We start from the raw sequence: 21192 nt of genomic DNA, 5'->3' as shown, positions 1-21192 counted from the left end.
TGGGGTAAGTTAAAATGCTGGCTCAGTTTACCCCATAGCATTTGGCTCACTTTGCCCCAAAGCTGCCATTTTGAATAAAACTAGTTAGCTTACCAATTCAGGCTAATATTTAGCTAAATGATTTGAATGGTTTTATACATTGCTAAATCCTCAATATGGATCATAAATATTTTTTTATGATGGACAAATTTGCTTTGATGCAACAGCAATTACATCTGTTATGCAAAAATTTTACTTTGAAAAGCCAAAAACAGTTTTTTAGGTTGGGCGTCTTCCACTCCTCCAATGTGTTTCTCCTTTTCACAGTTTGGCAGACATGATGGGTGGTTCCAAAATATATGGTTACATGACAATACAAGTGGACAGTTACCAAGAAAAAGGGGGTGGGTCAACTTACCCACTGGCTCATCTTACCCCACACTTATGTGAGGGTCCGCATACAGTGCGCGTGACACACATTTCGTCACAAGAATAGTGTGCATGCACGCAGTGGCGTAACTTTGTTTTAAAAAGTGGGTGGGACAGAAATGCGGGGTTTAAATACAATGATATGTACAATAACAATTGCAGAAAAAATTATATTACAATGTCCAGAAATCAATTTCCACAGTACACAAGTTCATCCTAGGTGTATATGACATTCTCCTTTCAGACGAATACAATCAGAGTTATATTAAAACACGTCCTGATGTCCTGGGTGAACTATCCCTTTTATATGCAATTAACCCTTGTACAACCATTTGTGGAGACCGTTGTGGCATTATTCGCATCACCGACCAATTATTGCACACCAGTCTGCTGTTGGTAACATCAGTTTCAGATTTAATAACCCAGAAATGTCATGAAATAAAGAGCAACACTGCTGACCAGATTGTGTGCTGATTATAAAGAGTCTTGCTCTGTGACTCGAGTGACCTCTTAACGCCGGCAGATCTACTAAAACAAATGAATCATTGTTTTCTCTTTGTCCGTCAAGAGCTCAGCTACATTAACATTTTCAGTTGTAGAATCAGTGTCTCACACCAGTTTGCAGTTCTCACAGATGTGAACAATAAAATCTCTAATAATCAAGAAAACAAATACAAACTTTCTAAGCATATACATAGCTTCTCTCAGATGCACTGCCAGAAAAAGACGCAACTTTAAAAGTAAAACGGCTCCAAATCATCAGAAAGAGACACAGGCAGAGAGAGGGGAAGAGGGAGAGGAAGAAGGTGAGGGAATAGAGGGTACTAAATCCCACTCTGACTGTTAGGGAAGATGATGAGATCCCGAGAGGATGGACAGAGCGCAGAGAGAGAGAGAAAAAGAGGCAGAGAGCGAAGGAGCAGCCTTCCACACAAAAGAACAGCCAGGCATCCGCCACAGTCTGTCCTGGCCTGCCATTAGCAGCACTCCAGCGCTAATTACAGACACAAGGAAACGCAGTGCCACCTCTGCCCTATACGAACACACAGCAGTGCTGGGGAAAACACTTCAGACCGCCTTCATAACTTACAGTAGTTAGGATACTGTAAAGATGCCCTTTAAAAATAACGGTTAGCTACATTTTAATATAGCCTCCTAACAAGAAGAAGCTTGTTATATTGAGGGGACAATTATCTTTTTAAGACTATCCAATGATATATTTTATTATTTAATCCCAGCTGTATTTTCTGGCACAAAAAGAGGATTTTGGAATGAATGAATTTAAATTAGGGTATCGAATTTAATGAGCAGTAAATAAAAACTGAAACAGAAAACCCCACTAATGTATATAACTGGGTCAATGTGATGAACAGCAGCGTTTAACAAAAATATTTTGCTATGATGAAGCACGAGAAAAACAAAGAAAACGCACAATGCTGTATGCAATATATAAAACGGCTGAAAATAGCTGTTGCAGAGCTATTCTATTCTGAAAACTGAATAAGGTTAAGTTTTATCCACTGATCTATGACTGTATTGCTCATGACGTCATATAGTGAAGCCATATTGTTATTCCCTCCCGTTCAATTTAATTCATAGGAAATCATCTGATTTTAATGAGAAAACATCACCTAAGGAGTCAGCGTTTTTATATCTGAAGTCTCCCTGTATACATTCTCACAACGCAAACATCCTAAACATTTAAATGGGAATTTCCCCAGCTTATTAAAAGTCACATTCATCTTCATTACAGTAGCAAATATCAGATCAGCTGACGGACGAGACACCTCAGCATTTATATCACAAATGTCACAATGAATGTTTGTAATCTGAATACAGACGGTAGGGAATCGTAAGATGGCCCCTCGAACTCTTTGGGTGGATTCAAGTCAAGTCAGAACTAAATATTAAACAAAATATTGAATCCAGTTCCATCTGGTTGAAGATCGGATTCATCACGCAGGTATGAAGATGAGGCCTTCGCAGGGGATAGTCTAGTTGACACAATCCCTGCTGACATTTCAGGGCTGCGTTGTCTAGGTGCATGTCCACCATCTGATCTGGATACGGCCCGGATCCGGCTGACTACGGTAACCTCAGGATAAACAGAGAGACTAATATTAGTGTAAATTCCATTCTTCTTATAATGTAACAAGTACATCAGGTGTTACGGGGAATGTTCCCGGCTCTGGCTGACCTAGTTTTGCAGCCTAACAATCATTTAACTCCGGGTTCCTCAAACTCGGTCCTGGAGGGCCACTGTCGGCTCCAACCCTGATCAAACACACCTGAACCAGCTAATAAAGGTCTTCAGGATCACTAGAAAATCACAGGGAGGTGAGTCTCATCAGGGCTGGAGCTAAACTCTGCAGTGGCCCTCCAGTAAGCCTGATGTAACCTGATTAGTGGTTTGTAAATGAATTCGGAGCCAATGCAGTGGTGACAGAACCGGGATAATGGTCATACTTCTTGGTTCTAGTAAGAACTTGAGCTGCTGTGTTTTGGACCAGCTGGAGTTTATTTATTAAGCGTGCAGTGCAACCACCCAGTAGAGCATTACAATAATATAGCCTTGAGGCCATGAACGCATGAACTAACTGTTCAGCACTTGTCATTGAGCGCATACATGGTAGTTTAGATATATTTTTAAGATGGAAGAAATATAGAGTGTCATCAGCATAACAATGAAAACTAACGCCATGCTTCCTGATGATATCTCCCAAGGGCAGCATGTGCAGGGTGAAAAGCAACGGTCCTAGCACTGAGCCTTGCGGTACTCCATACTGAACTTGTGATCGGTGTGACATCTCTTCATTTACTGCTACAAACTGATAACGGTCAGATAAGTATGATTTAAACCATGCTAATGCAATTCCACTAATACCTACATCATTTTCAAGTCTATTCAGATGAATGTTGTGGTTGATAGTATCGAATGCAGTGCTAAGATCCACTAATAGAGAGATACAACTACGATCGGATGATAAGAGCAAATAATTTGTAACTTTGATGAGAGCAATCTCAGTACTATGATACGGTCGAAATCATGACTGGAAATCCTGGCAGATACTTATTTCTAAAAAAGGAACAGTTGTGAGGACACTGCCTTTTCTAGTATCTTTGACAGAAAAGGTGGATTTGAGATCTGCCTGTAATTGACTGATTCTCTAGGATCAAGTTGCATTTTTTTAATAAGAGGTTTAATAATAGCCAGCTTACACGTTTCAGGTATGTATTCTGATGACAAAGATGAAGTAATGATATTCGGTCCAGCATACATGTTGTTGATTTTGATGATTTAACGAGTTTAGCCTATTCTTCTTCTCCTATAGCAGTGAATGAATGGAATTGTTCCTCAGTGACACTGCAATGCACTGTCTGATGCGATGCTGTAGTATACGGTTTGCACGGTTATAATTTTCTCTCTATTATTATCAATCTTGCAAGTAAAGAAGTTCATAAAGTCATTTCTGCTGTGCTTTTTGGAAATGTCAGAAGTTGAAGCTTTATTTATTGTTAATTTAGCCACTGTATCAAATAAATACCTAGGGTTGTGTTTGTTTTCTTCTAAGAGGGTCGATCAATAAGCAGACCAGTATCAATAATGCTTTCTTTCCATGAAATGTGAAACACCTTTAGTTTTCACCTTCACCACCTGCTGGCAGTTTAGAAACGCAATGAGCAATCCAGTCATTTATATAGATAAGTGGTTTTAACTGAAGTTAAGGCTGGAACAGGGTCGGAGCTATAGTGGGTGGACACGGCCACCATTGACTAAAGCTGGACCACCCCTTTAGCCACCTCGCTCACAATTACAGTTTCTGTCTCTTACTTGACAAGAATTGAGTATGACTAAAACATTCTGCTATATGTGAGGTCACAATAAAAGGCACAAATGTAATTTGTCCTATGCATTTGAATTTTAAAAAAAAAGAATTTTGCGTTGGTACACTGAAAAAAAAAAATAGTGTACATACAATTTTCATTGAAAAATTGCTAGTAAATTCCACAAATAATCAGTGGCGGCTCATCAGGGGAGGCAAAACTGACATATCCATATCCATATGTGTAGTTGTAACCTCCCATTAACTTTTTTTTTAAACTTGTGCTTAAATTGACTAAAGACTTTCTGTAGTCTCAGTCTCAGATGACACTGTTCATAAACAGTGTCAGACGGATATTGCACAGAAATGGCAAGGGTTTTGTCAGTGAATATGTGGTCGAAGCTGTATTTTCAGCATCATTACTCCAGTCTTCAGTGTCACATGATCCTTCAGAAATCACTCTAATATGAGGATTTGCTGCTCACGAAACACACTGAAAAAACAGGAGAATACATATTGTCCGATTTACTTAATCTTATTATTTGCGATCTACACAACAACATTCTGTTTCTCTTCTAAACATGATTTCTTTGCTTTCGATTAATGTAATTTTCTAAAATGTGCAATCTACTACATTCAATTATTTGGGCTGAATGTGAACCATTTAAGTACTCGAAAAGATTTTTGCTGAAACTAGTTCCCAGCATGCTTTGCTTGGGACTTGACGAGTAGAGTAAAATTGTTGAAATTAAGTGTTATTTTATGTGATTTTTGGGCAAAATGAGAAAAGGGGGAGATTTTATATTGTTTAATAGTGTTTAATGTTTAATTATGTTGGAATTATTAGAACATAGTGGAGAAGAGCGGAGCAATTGCTTAGGCTGTGGACTGATTCAGCACTTGTCTTTTAAGAGCATTTCATATTTAGCACTTGGCATGTTCATTATGTGCTATTGCTGCTAATAGAATGATTGCTAGTAAGCACAGCCTTATAAATCAGTCAAGTGACAACAAAAATGAAATAAACTTGTGTTTTGTGATTTGATTAAAGGGTCTCAAGCCCCCCTGTGCAAACCACTGTTGTTAGGGAGCCATAATAAAATCATTTTGAGACTACTCAATTCAGTTACTTAAAAATTACTTAATTCCATGATGTTGAAATTATGTGAACAACTATGTTTGTTTAACTTAATTGATTCATGTGGAACCGATGTACATGATTAAATTGTGTAAATCCTACACACATTTTTTTCAGTGCATTTATGATCATCAATGATGAAAACCATTGTAGTGTTTCATATATTCTCTGATAAATAGAAAGTTCTAATAAATCCCAATAAATCCATCTTTTTCCTAATATACTAATAAATATATATAGAAATAAAAACATGATTTAGTCTCCCTATAAACCCCCTTCTCTTAAAAAGAAATCCCTGACATTCTTATAAAAATACTGAATGTTAATTCATAAAAAAAACATTGTGTGTGTGTGAGAGAGAGAAATAAAGAGAGAGAGAGAGAGAGAGAGAGAGAGAGAGAGAGTTTGTTTGTGTGTATGTGTGTGTGTGAGAGAGAGGGAGTTTGTGTGTGTTTTTTGGTCACTGATGATGTGTATATTGAGCACATGTACATGCTGTCCAAAGATGCAGTCATTTTAGAAGAGAAAGAGAGAGAGAGAGAGAGAGAGAGATAGAGCGAGAGAGAGAGAGAGAGAGAGAGTGTGTGTGTGCGTGTGTGTGTGTGTGTGTGTGTGTGTGTGCGTGCGTGCGTGCGTGCGTGCGTGCGTGTGTGTGTGTGTGTGTGTGTGTGTGTGTGTGTGTGTGTGTGTGTGTGTGTGTGTGTGTGTGTGTGTGTTTGGGGGCTGAACTCTGTCTGCAGGGACACTTGTCTCTGTTGAGCGCTGTCACAGAAACAGCTCCTCGGATGTGTCATGATTGCACTAATTACTGAGAGTCAGTGAAAGCTTTGACAAGGACGACCACAACACACATTTCTGTCTGCACCAACACACACACACACAGAGCACAGCAATGGATTATTACAGCCTTAACCACAGATGCCAATAAGAAACTGACAATATGTGGAAAATGTGCAAATGTTATTGTGTGTTTAAAACTCCAGCTTAAACTCTTGCAACAGCACCTGTGATATGATGCCAGTTTCTAGAGAAAATAATTTTGGCTTGTCCTTCTGTTTATAAAAACAAACAAAGATCACCTTCATTGTAATGCGCTGAACACTTACGTTTTAATTTTAACATGCAATTGCAAACTTTTGTGTCTTGATTAGAGATTACAGTTTACAATAAATTCACGTAGAAAACAGCTATTTTAAATTGTAATAATATTTCACAATATCTACTGAATTTTTGATTTAAAAAAATGCAGCCTTAGTGAGAATAAGAAACTTAAAACTTTAAAAAAAAAATTGAGAATTTTTTTTCGGGATAGGACAGAAATCATGTTCATGGATGTGATTTCTGTCAGGACCACTATCGTCAAAGATGATTGATTGACTATTAGCATTTGGATTGCCGGTATGGTTCTGTTCTGGGCATGAACTGCCTAGCATGGATAAGAGCAGGGAGAGAAGTGAGAAACCCCCTTAGGGTAAACAGAACAGAACCAACATAATGTATTGCAGATATCATTAATGTTGATATTACATGTACAACGTGATTCAGGAATTTAGTCTGATTCAAGGGAAATCAGAATACCAAATCCTGACTGACAAGAGGAGGAGCTGGGGATGGAGCAGGGTAAATGAGCTCTGGAGAAACGCGATAGCTGCTGATAGTACTGAAGGAGCTTATATATGTATGCGGTGATAGACACATTCCTATCGGTAGACGTGATCAGCTGACAGACAGCTGATGCGAGTTTGACTAACCTGACCTGCCAGAACTGATGCTATACGCTTGATTATTAATGTTACTGCAGGGCCGAGTGTTGTGGAGCGCTGGAGCGATTGTTAATAAGATGAACGCAACACACGCCTCGCGAGCAGCGGGACTTTTATTCCGACACAGTCGCCGGCGGGACTTTTATTATGACACAGTCGCCGGCGGGACTTTTATTATGACACAGTCACCAGCGGGACTTTTATTAGGACAGAGTCGCCGGCGCCATTTCTGCAGGTCATGAGTATGAGGTAACGCAGCTCTGTTTATCATATTAGACACATCTGAGTGTGTTGAAAATGATGTTATGACGTTAAATCGCTTCTGCAAAATAAAACCGGAAACCGAGGGTAACGCAAATATGATACCATTGACAGGCCACGCCCTCACACGTCCCGGTTCCTCGGGTAAAATAGCAATTTTCTCACGATTTAAAAATAGTTGGAAACATTTGGGAGACTGTAAGTACTTGACTGAACAAAATATATAACACTGGCACTGTGGTTTTTGGATATTTTACTTTTTTTTTTACTCAGTGCACCTTTAAACATTAAAATATTATTATATTAAAAAATTATTAACAATAATAAACATATAGTTTAATACTAAACAATATCCTGCCATTGTATAAAGGTGTTTTATTTACATTTTTCCAGCTTTTTTAAAAATCATAATGTCATAATCCCATGTCGATACTTTTTTATCCAAATGTGTGAAAATCTCTCTTAAACTTGTTGGTCTTGTGTTTATCGGTTGGTCTTCACACACACCAGCATTAGCGGCTCTCAGTTCCCGGATAACAAGGCCAAGAGCCTAAACATTTCCATCTGTTTATCAAAACAGCCGCTCAGAAACCCATCGAGGGGTCGAAGGAAATCAGAGGACGAGCTGTTCAATCCGATGAGAGGTGACAGTTTACATCTCCGCCCACAATTAACACATCTCTCCCTCCCTCCTTCTCTCCCTCCTTCTCTCTCTCCCTCCCTCCCTCCCTCTCTCTCTCTCTCTGGCTGTGATAATGCCTGTTGTCAGCTGTGTTTAGCAGGCCAGATCAGTGTGAGCGCTGGGCTGCTGCAGTCGCTGACAGATTGAAGGTTCAGCACTGGGGCTATCATGACAGATGGAAACTGGCATCAATGTTCAGAGCGCGCCAATCACAGGGGACCTGCTCCCCTCATTCGTCAGGCCGCCGTTCTGAACCCTCCCCCCGCTTCTGACGGGCGAGATGTGTGTGTGCGCGCGCGCGTGTGCGAGATGGCATTGTTAACCAGTGCATCTGTGAGACTGACTTTCTTCTGATGGAAGCATAGGGTAGAGAGAGAGAGAGAGAGAGAGAGAGAGAGAGAGAGAGAGAGAGAGAGAGAGAGAGAGAGAGAGAGAGAGAGAGAGAGAGAGAGAGAGAGAGAGAGAGAGAGAGAGAGAGAGAGAGAGAGAGAGAGGTTGGCTGGTCACTGCTGCAATGCCAGTCTGTGATTTGATAGCATCTCCGCTCCTGGGAATAACCACAAAACTTTCAAACATTCAGAACAGAGGGAAGACCCCAGAGGAGTGACAGAGAGAGCGAGAGAGGGACGTGATGGACAGATTTACCCCTCCTTCTCTGACTATCTTCCACTGATCCACTAATACTATGCTAATTACCCACTCCAAACACTGCTGTTCAGTCATACACGGCACGAGGAAGAGTTGAGTCTTTATGTGCTGGGATATTTCTGCCTATTGCACGGCTCTCTACTTGATTCTGGTCATTAATGGAGAAATTAACCCCATCTAACTGCTTAAATCTAAGTAATGCCTGAATCTAAGTGTTGCTCTTTCACAGCCCAGTCACATTTTTTGTAGGGCTGTCAAAAGATTAATCGCGATTAATCTCATCCAAAATAAAAGTTTGTGTTTACATTATATATGTGTGTGTACTGTGTATAATTATTATTTATATATAAAAACACACACAAGCATGTATATATTTAAGAAAAATATATTATATATATAAAATATTTACATGTATATATAGCCTAATATAAATTATATAAATGTATATACAGTATATACATGCAAATATTTCTTAAATATATACATGAATGTGTTTGTATTTATATATACATAATAATTATACAGAGTACACACAAATATATTATGTAAACACAAACTTTTATTTTGGATGTGATTAATCGCGATTAATCTTTTGACAGCCCTAATTTTTTGCTAACACTTTCTATGAAGCCTGTATTTATAATACATTATAACGGTTTTTTTATTATAAGGCATTTTAATGCATGCATGATGCTTTAAAAAGTAACACTTTAAAGGTCCCTTGTTATCTAACATTAACTAACAATGTGCAATACATTTGTTACTGTATTTATTACTCTTTTTTAGTGATGATAGCTAATAAAAATACAACTGTTCATATTTCATGTTAGCTTATAGGTCTAATATTTACAGATACAACTTTGGATTTTAATAATGTAGTATACAAGTTTAACTAAGATTAATAAATGCTTTAGAAGTGTTGTTCATTGTTATTTCATGTTTACTAACTGATAACAAATGAAACTTATAAATTGTAAAAAACAAAAAACAAAAAAAAATTAGTAATGTATTGTATAATTTCATCAATATTCAAATACATTATAATGCTGACCTATTTGTGTTTATAACTTTTAAGATGATTTGTAACACACAATAAACACGTTATATCCACTTAAGTTATTATAGTTTCCATTATGCATGCATTAAGAATAGCATTATAATGCTTATAGGCATCATAAAGTGTTACCCTTGTATTTACATAAGTTTGCATGTGTCATTTTTCTGGAGCTGCTTGTAATTACATATACTTCTTGTTATTAGTATAGTAATTAAATATGAATGTGTAATATCTGTAACATTACCACTGCGAAATAAAACCTTTAGTACAAAGAGTATCATGCTTTACTATTAGCGACTAACCAGTGGTGTTTACAGATATAAACAGAGCTAAAATGAAACAAAATCACTGTTATTACTGACCAGAAGCTGTGTGTGTGTGTGTGTGTGTGTGTGTGTGTGTGTGTGTGTGTGTGTGTGTGTGTGTGTGTGTGTGTGTGTGTGTGTGTGTGTGTGTGTGTGTGTGTGTGTGTTACAGGTAAACCCCTGTGTTATGGGAACATTTTTAGTCCCCATGAGGAAAACAGCTTATAAATCATACTAAGTGATGTTTTTAGAAAATGTAAAAATGCAGAAAGTTTTCTGTTATGGTTAGGTTATTATAAAAACAATAGAGGTCTATGAGATTTTTTCCCTTTAGAGTGTGCTTATTAATGTAATAAATTTACTGGTCAACAGTGTGTGTGTGTGTGTGCGTGTGTGTGTGTGTGTACGTGTGTGTGTGTGTGTGTGTACGTGTGTGTGTGTGTGTGTGTGTATTTTAATATTTTAAAGAACACATTGTTGATTCAGGATGTGTTGGAGAGTCTGTTCTGTTTCAGGCATGACTAGTTATCAGGAACCCTGACCATCTATAGGACAATACACACACACACACACACACACACACACACACACACACACACACACACACACACACACACACACACACACACACACACACACACACACACACACACACACACACACACACACACACACACACACACACACACACACACACACACACACACACACACACACACACACACACACACACACACACCCACACACACACACACACATGAGGACTTGACAGACTATAGCATACAGGGGAGGGAATGTGACAGTATAGAATAACAAAAGTTAAGAAATGAATAAATACAAAGTAATGCACTTACAGTGGAAGTCTATATGGGACAGACATTACACTGGAAACATGTTCAAATACACACTGCTTGGAAATTAAAGCCACAAGAGCCTAGTCTGACCTTTTTCGTTCTTTATCCAACCATAATGCTGGTATTGGTAATTTTGCTCGATACACAAAAGAATACTTGAATGAGGATGTTTGTTTTCACCTACTATTATGTGGGATACACACCTTTCATTTCAGGTTCACGTATGGAGAACATTGTTCAAATGACAAGTTCTATGAAATTCTCTGGACTGAATTGCAACATATAGATTTCCATCACTGTTATGTCTCTTCAAAAACTGGGATTTAGGAATGTTCCGGGTTCTACTAGAGATACAATCTTTCCTTTCAGTCATGAAGTCTCCAGATTATTAAAGTAATATTTAAATAATAAGTACTTTTTACATTTAGAACATTGTTAATAACCTGATTTAATCTCGATTAAAGTTCTAATAATTAAAACATACTGTAATTTAAAACCATATTTATGACACAAAACCAGTCATAAGGGTCACATTTTTGAAATGTAGATTTATACATCATCTGAAACTTTCCATTGATGTTTGGTTTGTTAGGATAGGGCAATATTTGGCCAATAGTATTTGAAAATCTGGAATCTGAGGGAATCTGTCCAAATGATGTCCTTAGCAATGCATATTACTACTACTAATAATAATAATACGTTTTTGATATATTTACAGTAGGACATTTACAAAATATCTTCATGGTCACATGTTTAAAAACATTTCTCATTTATATACCACACAAATATTAGTACAATAACATAAGATATAATAATACATTATTATTATTATTCAGAAATTACATGAGAAAAAAAGTGTCTGTTTTATTGTGTCAGATTATTATAATTTTTTTGTTAATGTGTGTTTTGTAAATGGGAATTTGTCTTGATTCTTTTCAGCCGATTTACTCTAACACAATAACAAACGTCTCCAAAGTTTCCACAGTTTGTTGTGGCGAAGTAGAGGAAATGTTAGTCTTTGAGGGGCGAACCCTTCCTGCTTCCAGACATCGGCGTGCCTCCTCGAGACCTGTGAGAAAAACACAGCAGCCGCAGGGAGAGAGACAGAGTGAGACGCAGCCGACGTTTCCAGTTCATAAAAGTGCGCTGTGCTCCCCTGAGAGTCTGTCTCATCTCTATGATGGCCAATAATAGCCCATTGTAGTCAAACGCTCCTTTTCCTCCTCACGACAGAATGAGGACGCCTTATTTACAGAGGACAGGACAGTACTAGCAGAACAGCCCCTCTCCCCACACGGAAATACTGCTGACAGAGAGAAAGAAAGAGAGACGGAGAGAGAGAGAGAGAGAGAGAGAGAGAGAGAGAGAGAGAGAGAGAGAGAGAGAGAGAGAGAGAGAGAGAGAGAGAGAGAGAGAGAGAGAGTGAGCACTTTTCCAGGAAAATCTTGGCTTTCTCCTTCAAGGAGATGTTGCACATCTTTATATTTATAGTTGCGTTTAGGAACACTGGGACCGGTGACAGTGTGGATCAGCCACGCCCTCTCAAACCGGACGGCTGCTTGCTCTACTTCTGAAAGAAGAGCTGCCTCACAATCAACCATCCTGATCCGACCGGCCCAGTCACACTCATACAGTCACACTTTATATTAGGAGTCTTTAACTACTGCTGTATGCACTTACATCAAAAATAATTGTTAGGAACAATGCACTTCTTGTGTTGATGTTGTGTTGTAAAACACGTGTGCTGCTAGGTTTGGTGGTGTGGGTAGTTTAAGGGTGGCTTAAAGGGATAGTTCACCCAAAAATGAAAATTAGCCCATGATTTACTCACCCTCAAGTCATCCTAGGTATATATGACATTCTTCTGTCAGACAAATACAATTAGAGTAAATATCCTGGCTCTTTCAAGCTTTATAATGGCAGTGAATTGTTGCTTCATTTTTTTTATTCCATAAAAGTGCATCTATCCATCATATAACTGCTCCACACGGCTCCAGGGGTAAATAAAGGCCTTCTAAAGTGAAGTGGCGCACTTGTGTAAGACAAATATCCATATTTAAAACTTTATAAAGTAAAATATCAGACACAACTTTCTTCTCACGTTAATAAATGTGTAGAGCTTCATGGAATGGGTTTCCATGGCCGAGAAGCTCATCCAAGCCTTACATCACCAAGTGCAATGCAAAGCGTGGGATGCAGTGGGGTAAAGCACGCCGCCACTGGACTCTAGAGCAGGGACTCAGTTTGAAAAATTTTTATTGAGTTGATCCATCTCAGTTTGAACCAATTTAATTGGGTTGGTCCAACTCAATTTTATCAAATACTTAAAATTAAATATACACTTATCAAATGATTTCATGCTTGTCAAACTTTAATTAAAAACTTTAATTGGAAAATCAAATATTATGAAGAAATCCTTCTTTGTACCCCACAGACACAAGACAAATATTGACTGAAAGATTTTTTATTTAAAACTCAAACAGGTTTGCAAGTGTTTTACTGTAAATTTTATTTTTTAAACTTGACTATTAATAACACAATGTAATATTAAAAGTTGACCCCTTAATACAAGTAACATACACATTTATGGCTTAATTAATTGTATTACTCGAAACAGACTAAAACCACTAACTAGAAATTCATGTATTGGTTCAATTAAAAAAAAAAACTACTTTTTCTGTGCATGTCATTATGTAAACTAATCAATATTGCAAAGTCAAAACAAACTTGACTATTATGTTTTGGGTACAATTTACAATAAGGTTCGTTAGTTAACTACATTAGTTAACATGAACTAATAACAAACTGCACTTATAAAGCATTTATTTATCTTTGTTAATGTTAATTTCAACATTTACCAATGCATTATTTAAATCTTGTTAACATTACTCAATGCACTGTGAACTAACATTAACAAACCATGAACAGCTGTATTTTTGTTAACTAACGTTAACAAAGATTAACTAATGCTGAACAGAGGTGTTGTTCATGGTTAGTTCATGTTAACTAATGCATTAACTAATATTAACTAATACAACCTTATTGTAAAGTGTTACCATGTTTTGTATAACTAGAAAAAACTAGAACCACTAAGTAGAAATACATGTATTCGTTCACTTAGTTTTCCATTAAAAAAAAGAAAGAAAAAAAGGTAAGTGTATCAAAAATAAACACATTTGTACTTTTTATGTGTGTGTGGTGTGTTAGAATCTCTATGCAATGCGTAAATCCCCATGACGGTGCTTGAAATTTCCTTTTCTGCATCCTCAGTGGCCTGGACAAAAACACAAAACACTCTGGTTAAGGCAAGCCAAGCTGAATTGTACCCTTTTTATTTCAAAAGTAATCAGCAAACTGCATTGCTTTTAATTTAGAACAGTTCATGTGACTGCAGTGGTTCAACCTTAATATTGTAGAGCGACAATCATTTTTTTGTGTGCCAACAATATCTAGTGATGGGCCAATTTTAAATGTGATTCGGATCTCCTGTCAAGCGGCTAAACTGCTGAAATCACGTGACTTTGGCGCTCTGATTTACTGATTCGCTTTGTAAGGCTTCAAGAAGCAGTGTTTTAAAATCGGCCAATCACTAGATATTGTTGAAAGTCGTTATTTTGGCACACAAAAAGTATTCCTTTCGCTTCAAAAGAATTAAGATAGAACCACTGAACTCACATGAACTATTTCAAATGTGTTTTTAGTATTTTTTGGTGAGCTAACCCTTTAATACGGTAATATATATAATAATATATATATATATACGGTAATATATAATAATATATGGTTACCTGGATGATCTACGACTGTTTTTATGTTTTGTGATGGTTCTTCACGAGTCCCTTGTTTACTGAGCGGTTAAACTGCCCAATGTTCTTCAGAAAAATCCTCCAGGTCCTGCACATTCTTCAGTTTTCCAGCATATTTTGCATATTTTAACCCTTTCCAGCAGTGACTGTATGACTTTGAGATTTTTGAATTTGAAGATTGAGGTCAATTGTACTTAATTTGTCTTCCACGAAACATGTAAGTATCTTCTGTTGCTTCCGAAGGGCAGTACTAAATGATAATTTTTTTTTATTTAAACAAAATAAGAAAAATGTAATCCTGTTCAAATGATACAGTCCATGCCGGAGAGGGTTCAAATGTGCAAAAGATGCTGGAAAACTGAAGAATGTGCAGGACCTTGAGGATGAATTGTATCAATTCATATGTATATAGCCTACTGTACATATAAGGAAAAATAAGTTTGCCTTTTTAGCACTATTTTAAACTTTTCTTGGGTTAAATTATATTAGCTTGCATTCATTAATATTCACTTATATAAGTATAATTAAAAATATTCGGATGCAAGTTATTAACGTTTTACAATTTCACATTTAAAGAAATCTATTGTTTGATCATGTCTAAATATGTATTATATTAAAGAGCCATGCAGGTACCTATAGTGGGTAATTGCAATACAAATGAATTTTTTTCTTTTTCCAGCCACAAAATGACTCTAATTTGCCTTGTTGCATTGGAATTCTCTATTTTAACCTTAAATACTACAAAAGTGTAATATAAATAAGAACATTTTTAGAATTAAAAAAATAATAATAATTATATGGTCATTAATGGACCATAATTATTGCATAAATATTAGGTTTATTTAGAACCAAAATATCTCCTCAAATTTTTCAATACATATTATTAAAATAAAATATAGAACATTTATTTAATTGAAAAAAGGTGTATGGTCACATTTGACCATAAATGAGTATGAGTGTGAACGATTAAGGAATACCTGAGGGCTAAATACAAGAAAAACATTAACGACGTTGTATCTCCATCACTCTCCATAATAAAATGATACTGTACATGTGGTTGACGTAATAATCAATGCACACAATGCTGTACTGTTTACCAAACATTGCTGCAGTGCAAATACCTGAATAGTATTAGTGAAGCTGTTGTTGTGTATCCATTCAAATGTATGGACAGCGCCACACGGCGCGCGCCGCCCTAAGTCATAAGATATGAGAGCAGAGCATGTCGTTTCAACGGCTCTGGCTCATAGACCGTAAAAAAATATGGACGACGCGACTTCATTGACTTCCGCTGACCAAAGTTGAAGCTTTCGTAGGCCCGCTCACGGCGCTGACATCTTGGGACCGAGTCTGCGCAGTAGCGATCTTGGGACCGGAGTTGCGCAGTAGAGAGCAGGAAGTAGAGGCGCGATTATCAAAAGCCCGCCCACACTCTCGCAGATGCAGAACAATTCATTATGTTGGTGTGAAATAAACAGTTATGGAAGTGTAGAAATTAAAGCTAAAGCTCCAATCTCCTCCCAAAAATCCAGAAAAAAGTCCGTTAGTGCCTCAGTGACAAGTTCACTCAGAGAAGCCGTCAATCTCAGCTGTCAATCATAACGTCACACCCCCCGTTTTTATAGCATCAAATAACTCACTAAAACTAAACTTATTTAAAAAACGAACACTTGAAATGAAATTATTGTAATAAAAACTGCCTAAAATGACAGAAACCATCTTTAGGAAACAATTATTTGAAGTGTAATTAAATTGTTTAGTGTGTCTCACGCCCATTCAAATACATGGAGAGGCGGGTTTAGGAGCTATACTGGGACCGGCCACCGGGGGGGGCGATCGAGGCGCAAAAGCTTCAATTTCTGACTGGAGCATTGCAGGCTTGCTCTGGCTGCAGCTGAACGAATATGCGTGTTGTAAATAGCGTTAAAAAATTATAACGACTCGCAATATATGGCGGCCGGTGTTGATTCTGTGGCGCAGCGCCACGGATTAGTCTGTGTGGGAAATGTCGATCATAAGATACACAAAAACAAAACATAAATTCTTAAAACACATCAATTTTATTACTTCGCTGTAATCCAACTCTTTAGAATCCATACGTTTGCGTGGAACAGATCCAAATTCAGCCCTTTGTCCAGTTATCTTCATCTCCATACTCATTCGTAAATGTCAAATCCCGCGCACATTGGGATGTTTTCAAATTTCAAATAAAAAAAACGCGCCCTCATGAAGCGTTACGACATGATTTACGGCAGTGACATCGAACGCTCATTGGCTCTCGCCTGCTTTGTCACAGATTGTGACATGCCGTGTTTCAGTTGATTTGTATTTGAAAAATGGGAAAAGCGCGCCTTCACGAACTGAAGCTGGATTAATATTTTCACTAATTAATAATTTACACCCTGCTCAGTGCTCATACAAATCTATTATATACCACCAGAGAGTACTGCGACTGCAACACATCGTCATTTGAACTACTCTTGGTACCGCTTTTGACATTTTTGCAATAAATAAATCATTGTGATTAACGTTACACTGGTCTGTCTGTTGTGCTTTTATTTATAATAAATGGTTTAGGTAACTTAGGTGTAGGATTAGCCGTTCAAAATATATTTTTAATGCTATATTGTTATTAAAATCGTCATTTTCCATCACATTCTGTCCATTACGTGTTATTCTCTTTATATTCTGTATAAAATTGGTATGTTTAGGTTTGAGGGTATTGTTAAGGGATCATACATTAATCCATAAAATACATTTTGGATCGTGTTTTCGTGTATTTTCCCGCACAGGGCTTAAAGTCATTTGGAGATTGAGAAATACTGAACATCTCACGTACACGATTAACTTATATGTCGAAATTTGTTATTTTTCGTGTTAATCAGGTCAAATTCAATGCACCAATTCAGTGGCAGCAACAAGTAAACGGCGCCAAAACGATCGCAAGCACTTTGAACAATCCACCTCGCATAACTTTCACAGCTGTAGCATATTTCACTCAGAATTACGATATACACATTATTTGACAGTGAGGTAAATTCTTAACTACAAAAAAACTAATACTTACCAATAAGGAATTCGCCTTAACAGTCCTCGCAGCACCAGATGAGAAAATGGTGGCCTCACCGTGAGCTTGTTCTGTTCCATTCTCTGAGCTTGTTATGCGCATGCTCAAATGGCGCGCTCCAAAGCCCAAATTAATTTGAGTTAATCGAATTAAAATAAATCTCATTGATGAAGCTGTTTATATATTTTTTAGGTTAGACTTATTAAATATATATATAAGTATTCACCCTAATTAGATATATGTAAATAAAGTGAACACAATATAAATGTGTCATATCTAAGAAGGGCTTGAATCATTTTTTTGAGTCACAGATATAATCATGTTAAATGGTGTTTACAATTTGTAACCCTGCATATTTAAGTATTATTATGTATTAAACTGTGTGCATTACCTTTAAAATGCATAACTCAAGATTCCAGTGATGCCGAAACAAATAATCTTCGGTCAGATCAATATTAGATTATTAATACTGATAACTAAAGGGAGAGGAAGAGTGTATTTAGTGTGTGTGGTTGTGCATGAACGCCCCATTATCCCAACATCCCCTAATCATTACGCTCACCCTGCATATTATTAAGGGGGAATGTTGCAACACACTTTGAGTAGAGGACACACACACACAAACACACTCAGACAGCTCGTTGGACCTAGGATTTTGTGGGAAATAAGTCACATCCTAAATTGCCTGAGAAGCCATCTTTGATGGTACCCCGCTGTTTTCCTCCTCTCATAATCCCAGTGGTTCCTCAATTTAGAGTGGCTCTCATGAACCTGTCCCTCGCACAAACACACTATAATGGCTAATTATGGCGTGTGTGAGGATATCGAGCCGTCTGGCTCCTTTGACATCACTGTCACAGGCGGAGGGGTCACGGTGAGTGGCAGGTCGCAGGACGTCAGGGGTTTATCTGTCTCTCTGATCTGTTACACTCTCTCAGCACTACTTAAGTGGATTCACAAAACCTCCAGCTATCAAAAGCACAGCTCAAGTCTGGCTGAAAAGATAAAACTACAGTTTAAAGATCTTCGTGCAGTATTTCATCTCCTACAATCAGTCAAACATTAAAGGCCCTTTCACGTGACTCATGAGGGATATTTAGCCGAACAGCAGATATTGTTGGCCTCCGAATCTACCCTGAATCTGTTTTCAATTGCCAACAACATCCAAAAATGACATGTTGTCTAATAATCATCAATAATCATTGCCACTTCATAGACTTTTATGCATTGAAGAAAGTTGACTTTTTAAATATTTTAAATACTTAGTCTAAAAAAAAAAAGTCAATATTTAATTTTGTGTTTTGAACAGGTTGGCAAACTAGAGATAATGTGCAGTCCCATTAGGGGCTTAAATATATCAGATATTTTACTTAATGGGCGACATTAAATAGTCTTACAGGTAACATTAAATAGTCTTACAGGTAACATTAAATAGTCTTACAGGTAACATTAAATATAGTCACATTTATGGCTGATATCGATATGACTGGCCAGAATACAGTAGTGTATCGATACAACCGCAGCCCTGACTTCAAATAGACTATAATGCACCCCGGACGAGCAACCGATGTCGCACACAAAGCGTGTCACATTCTCAAGTTGAGGGCTAAAATAAAGGCTTCTTTTAATAAGATATAATGAAAAAATAAATTACAGCTAGCAAATTAAAACTTTGAGGTGTCCATGTGTGTCCAGCCTGGACACCCCATGGTTCCGCTTCTGATCAGTGAAAAATTATTACAATACTTGTGTGAATATTTTTCAAAATGTAATTTATTCCTGTGATCAAAGCTGAATTTTCAGTATCTCCAGTCTTCAGTGTCACATGACCCTTCAGATATCATGCTAATATGATGATTTGATGCACAACAAACATTTCTGATTATTATCAATGAAAACTGTTCATATTTGCTTCATATTGCTGTGGAAACTGTGATACTTTTTTAGGATTCCTTAAATATAAAGATGAAAATAACAGCATTTATTAAAAAAAAAATTCAACAATGTAAAAGTCGTTACTGTCACTTTTGATCAATTTAACAAATCTTTATTAGTAAAGTATTAATTTCTTTTAAAAAAACTGACCACAAACTTTTGAATTGTAGTGTATTTGGCACCACGTGTATTTATGTGCTTTTGTGGTTACTGAATGTGTTTTTTGGAACGTCCTCATGTACAGTGTTGGGATAACACATTGCAAGTTACGCAAGTTAAGTAATCAGATTACTTTTTTTCAAATATCTAGTAAAGTAACGCATTACTTTTAAATTTACGAGAACAAATCTGAGTTACTTTTCAAATAAGTAACTCAAGTTATTTTGTTTTCCCATATATTAGGGCTGCACAATATATATCGAAATTATCTAAATATCACAAATGTACATATCGTGATATGCATATCGAAACGGCACGCAATATCTGAATGATTTGAATAGGTTACTTCAACATTGTGAAAAGTGTACGTTTTAGGTCGACGCATATAGCAGAGAATAGACTGAGCACACGACTGTTACTTATGTGACTTCCTTGATGTTAAAAAGAGTTATTAAGAGTCATAAAAACAACTCCTTGCAGTCTCGCGCAGTCTGACACACACAGAAACATGCGCACAGGCTGCCTCTCTGAAAGCGTGTGATCCCTTCAGTTCTGTTTCGTGTCTTGTTACACACTCAAACTGTCAAATACACACACAGTTACTTGCTTTAAGTGAACGATATCAGTTGGGGAAAGAAACCGAATCCGTGTCAATAGGACCCGTGCATTAGGTCTTAAAGTGACAGCCTGCTAATACAGTAAACCTGTGGCTGTCTGTCAAACAACAAAAGAAAAAGAGAAAATCTCTCAGTGCTCTTGGCTGAATAACCTTTGTAGCTTTATTATGTATCAGTGTAAAACTTATTTAAAGACCAAAACCCCTTGAAATGAAATCCTCGTGATAAAAACTGCCTAAAATGACAGAAGCCATCTTTGGGAAAAGGTGGGGTGGGGGTTATGAGCTATACTGGGACCAACCACCAGGGGGCGATTGAGAAGCGTCGGCTTCAGTTTTCAACACAAGTGTGGCAGGCTTGGAGTGAACATAGATATACACAATAAAGGCTGGATGTCTTACGGCGGAGTCTCTAACGCCATCACCGGCGGCCATCTTGTCACAGGCAAGCTTTCTGGCGGGCTCTGTGGTGCCTGATGTAAGGCGAGTGATCTGCACGAACACAAATACTCTCATCTCGCTGAAATCTTGACGCATTTACAAATGGTTTGGTTTCTTACAAACGTTATTAACGTGGCTATGATTTTGGATGCTTGAACAAATTAGGAATAATTATTCATAAGTATGCAGTGTCATAACTACATCTTTGACGTTTATAACAAACCAAAC

This window comes from Gobio gobio (genome assembly GCF_949357685.1).
Source record: "Gobio gobio genome assembly, chromosome: 7".
NCBI classification, from domain to species: Eukaryota; Metazoa; Chordata; class Actinopteri; order Cypriniformes; family Gobionidae; genus Gobio; species Gobio gobio.
The sequence above is the reverse complement of the archived record's forward strand: the minus strand, read 5'-3'. Positions refer to the sequence as shown.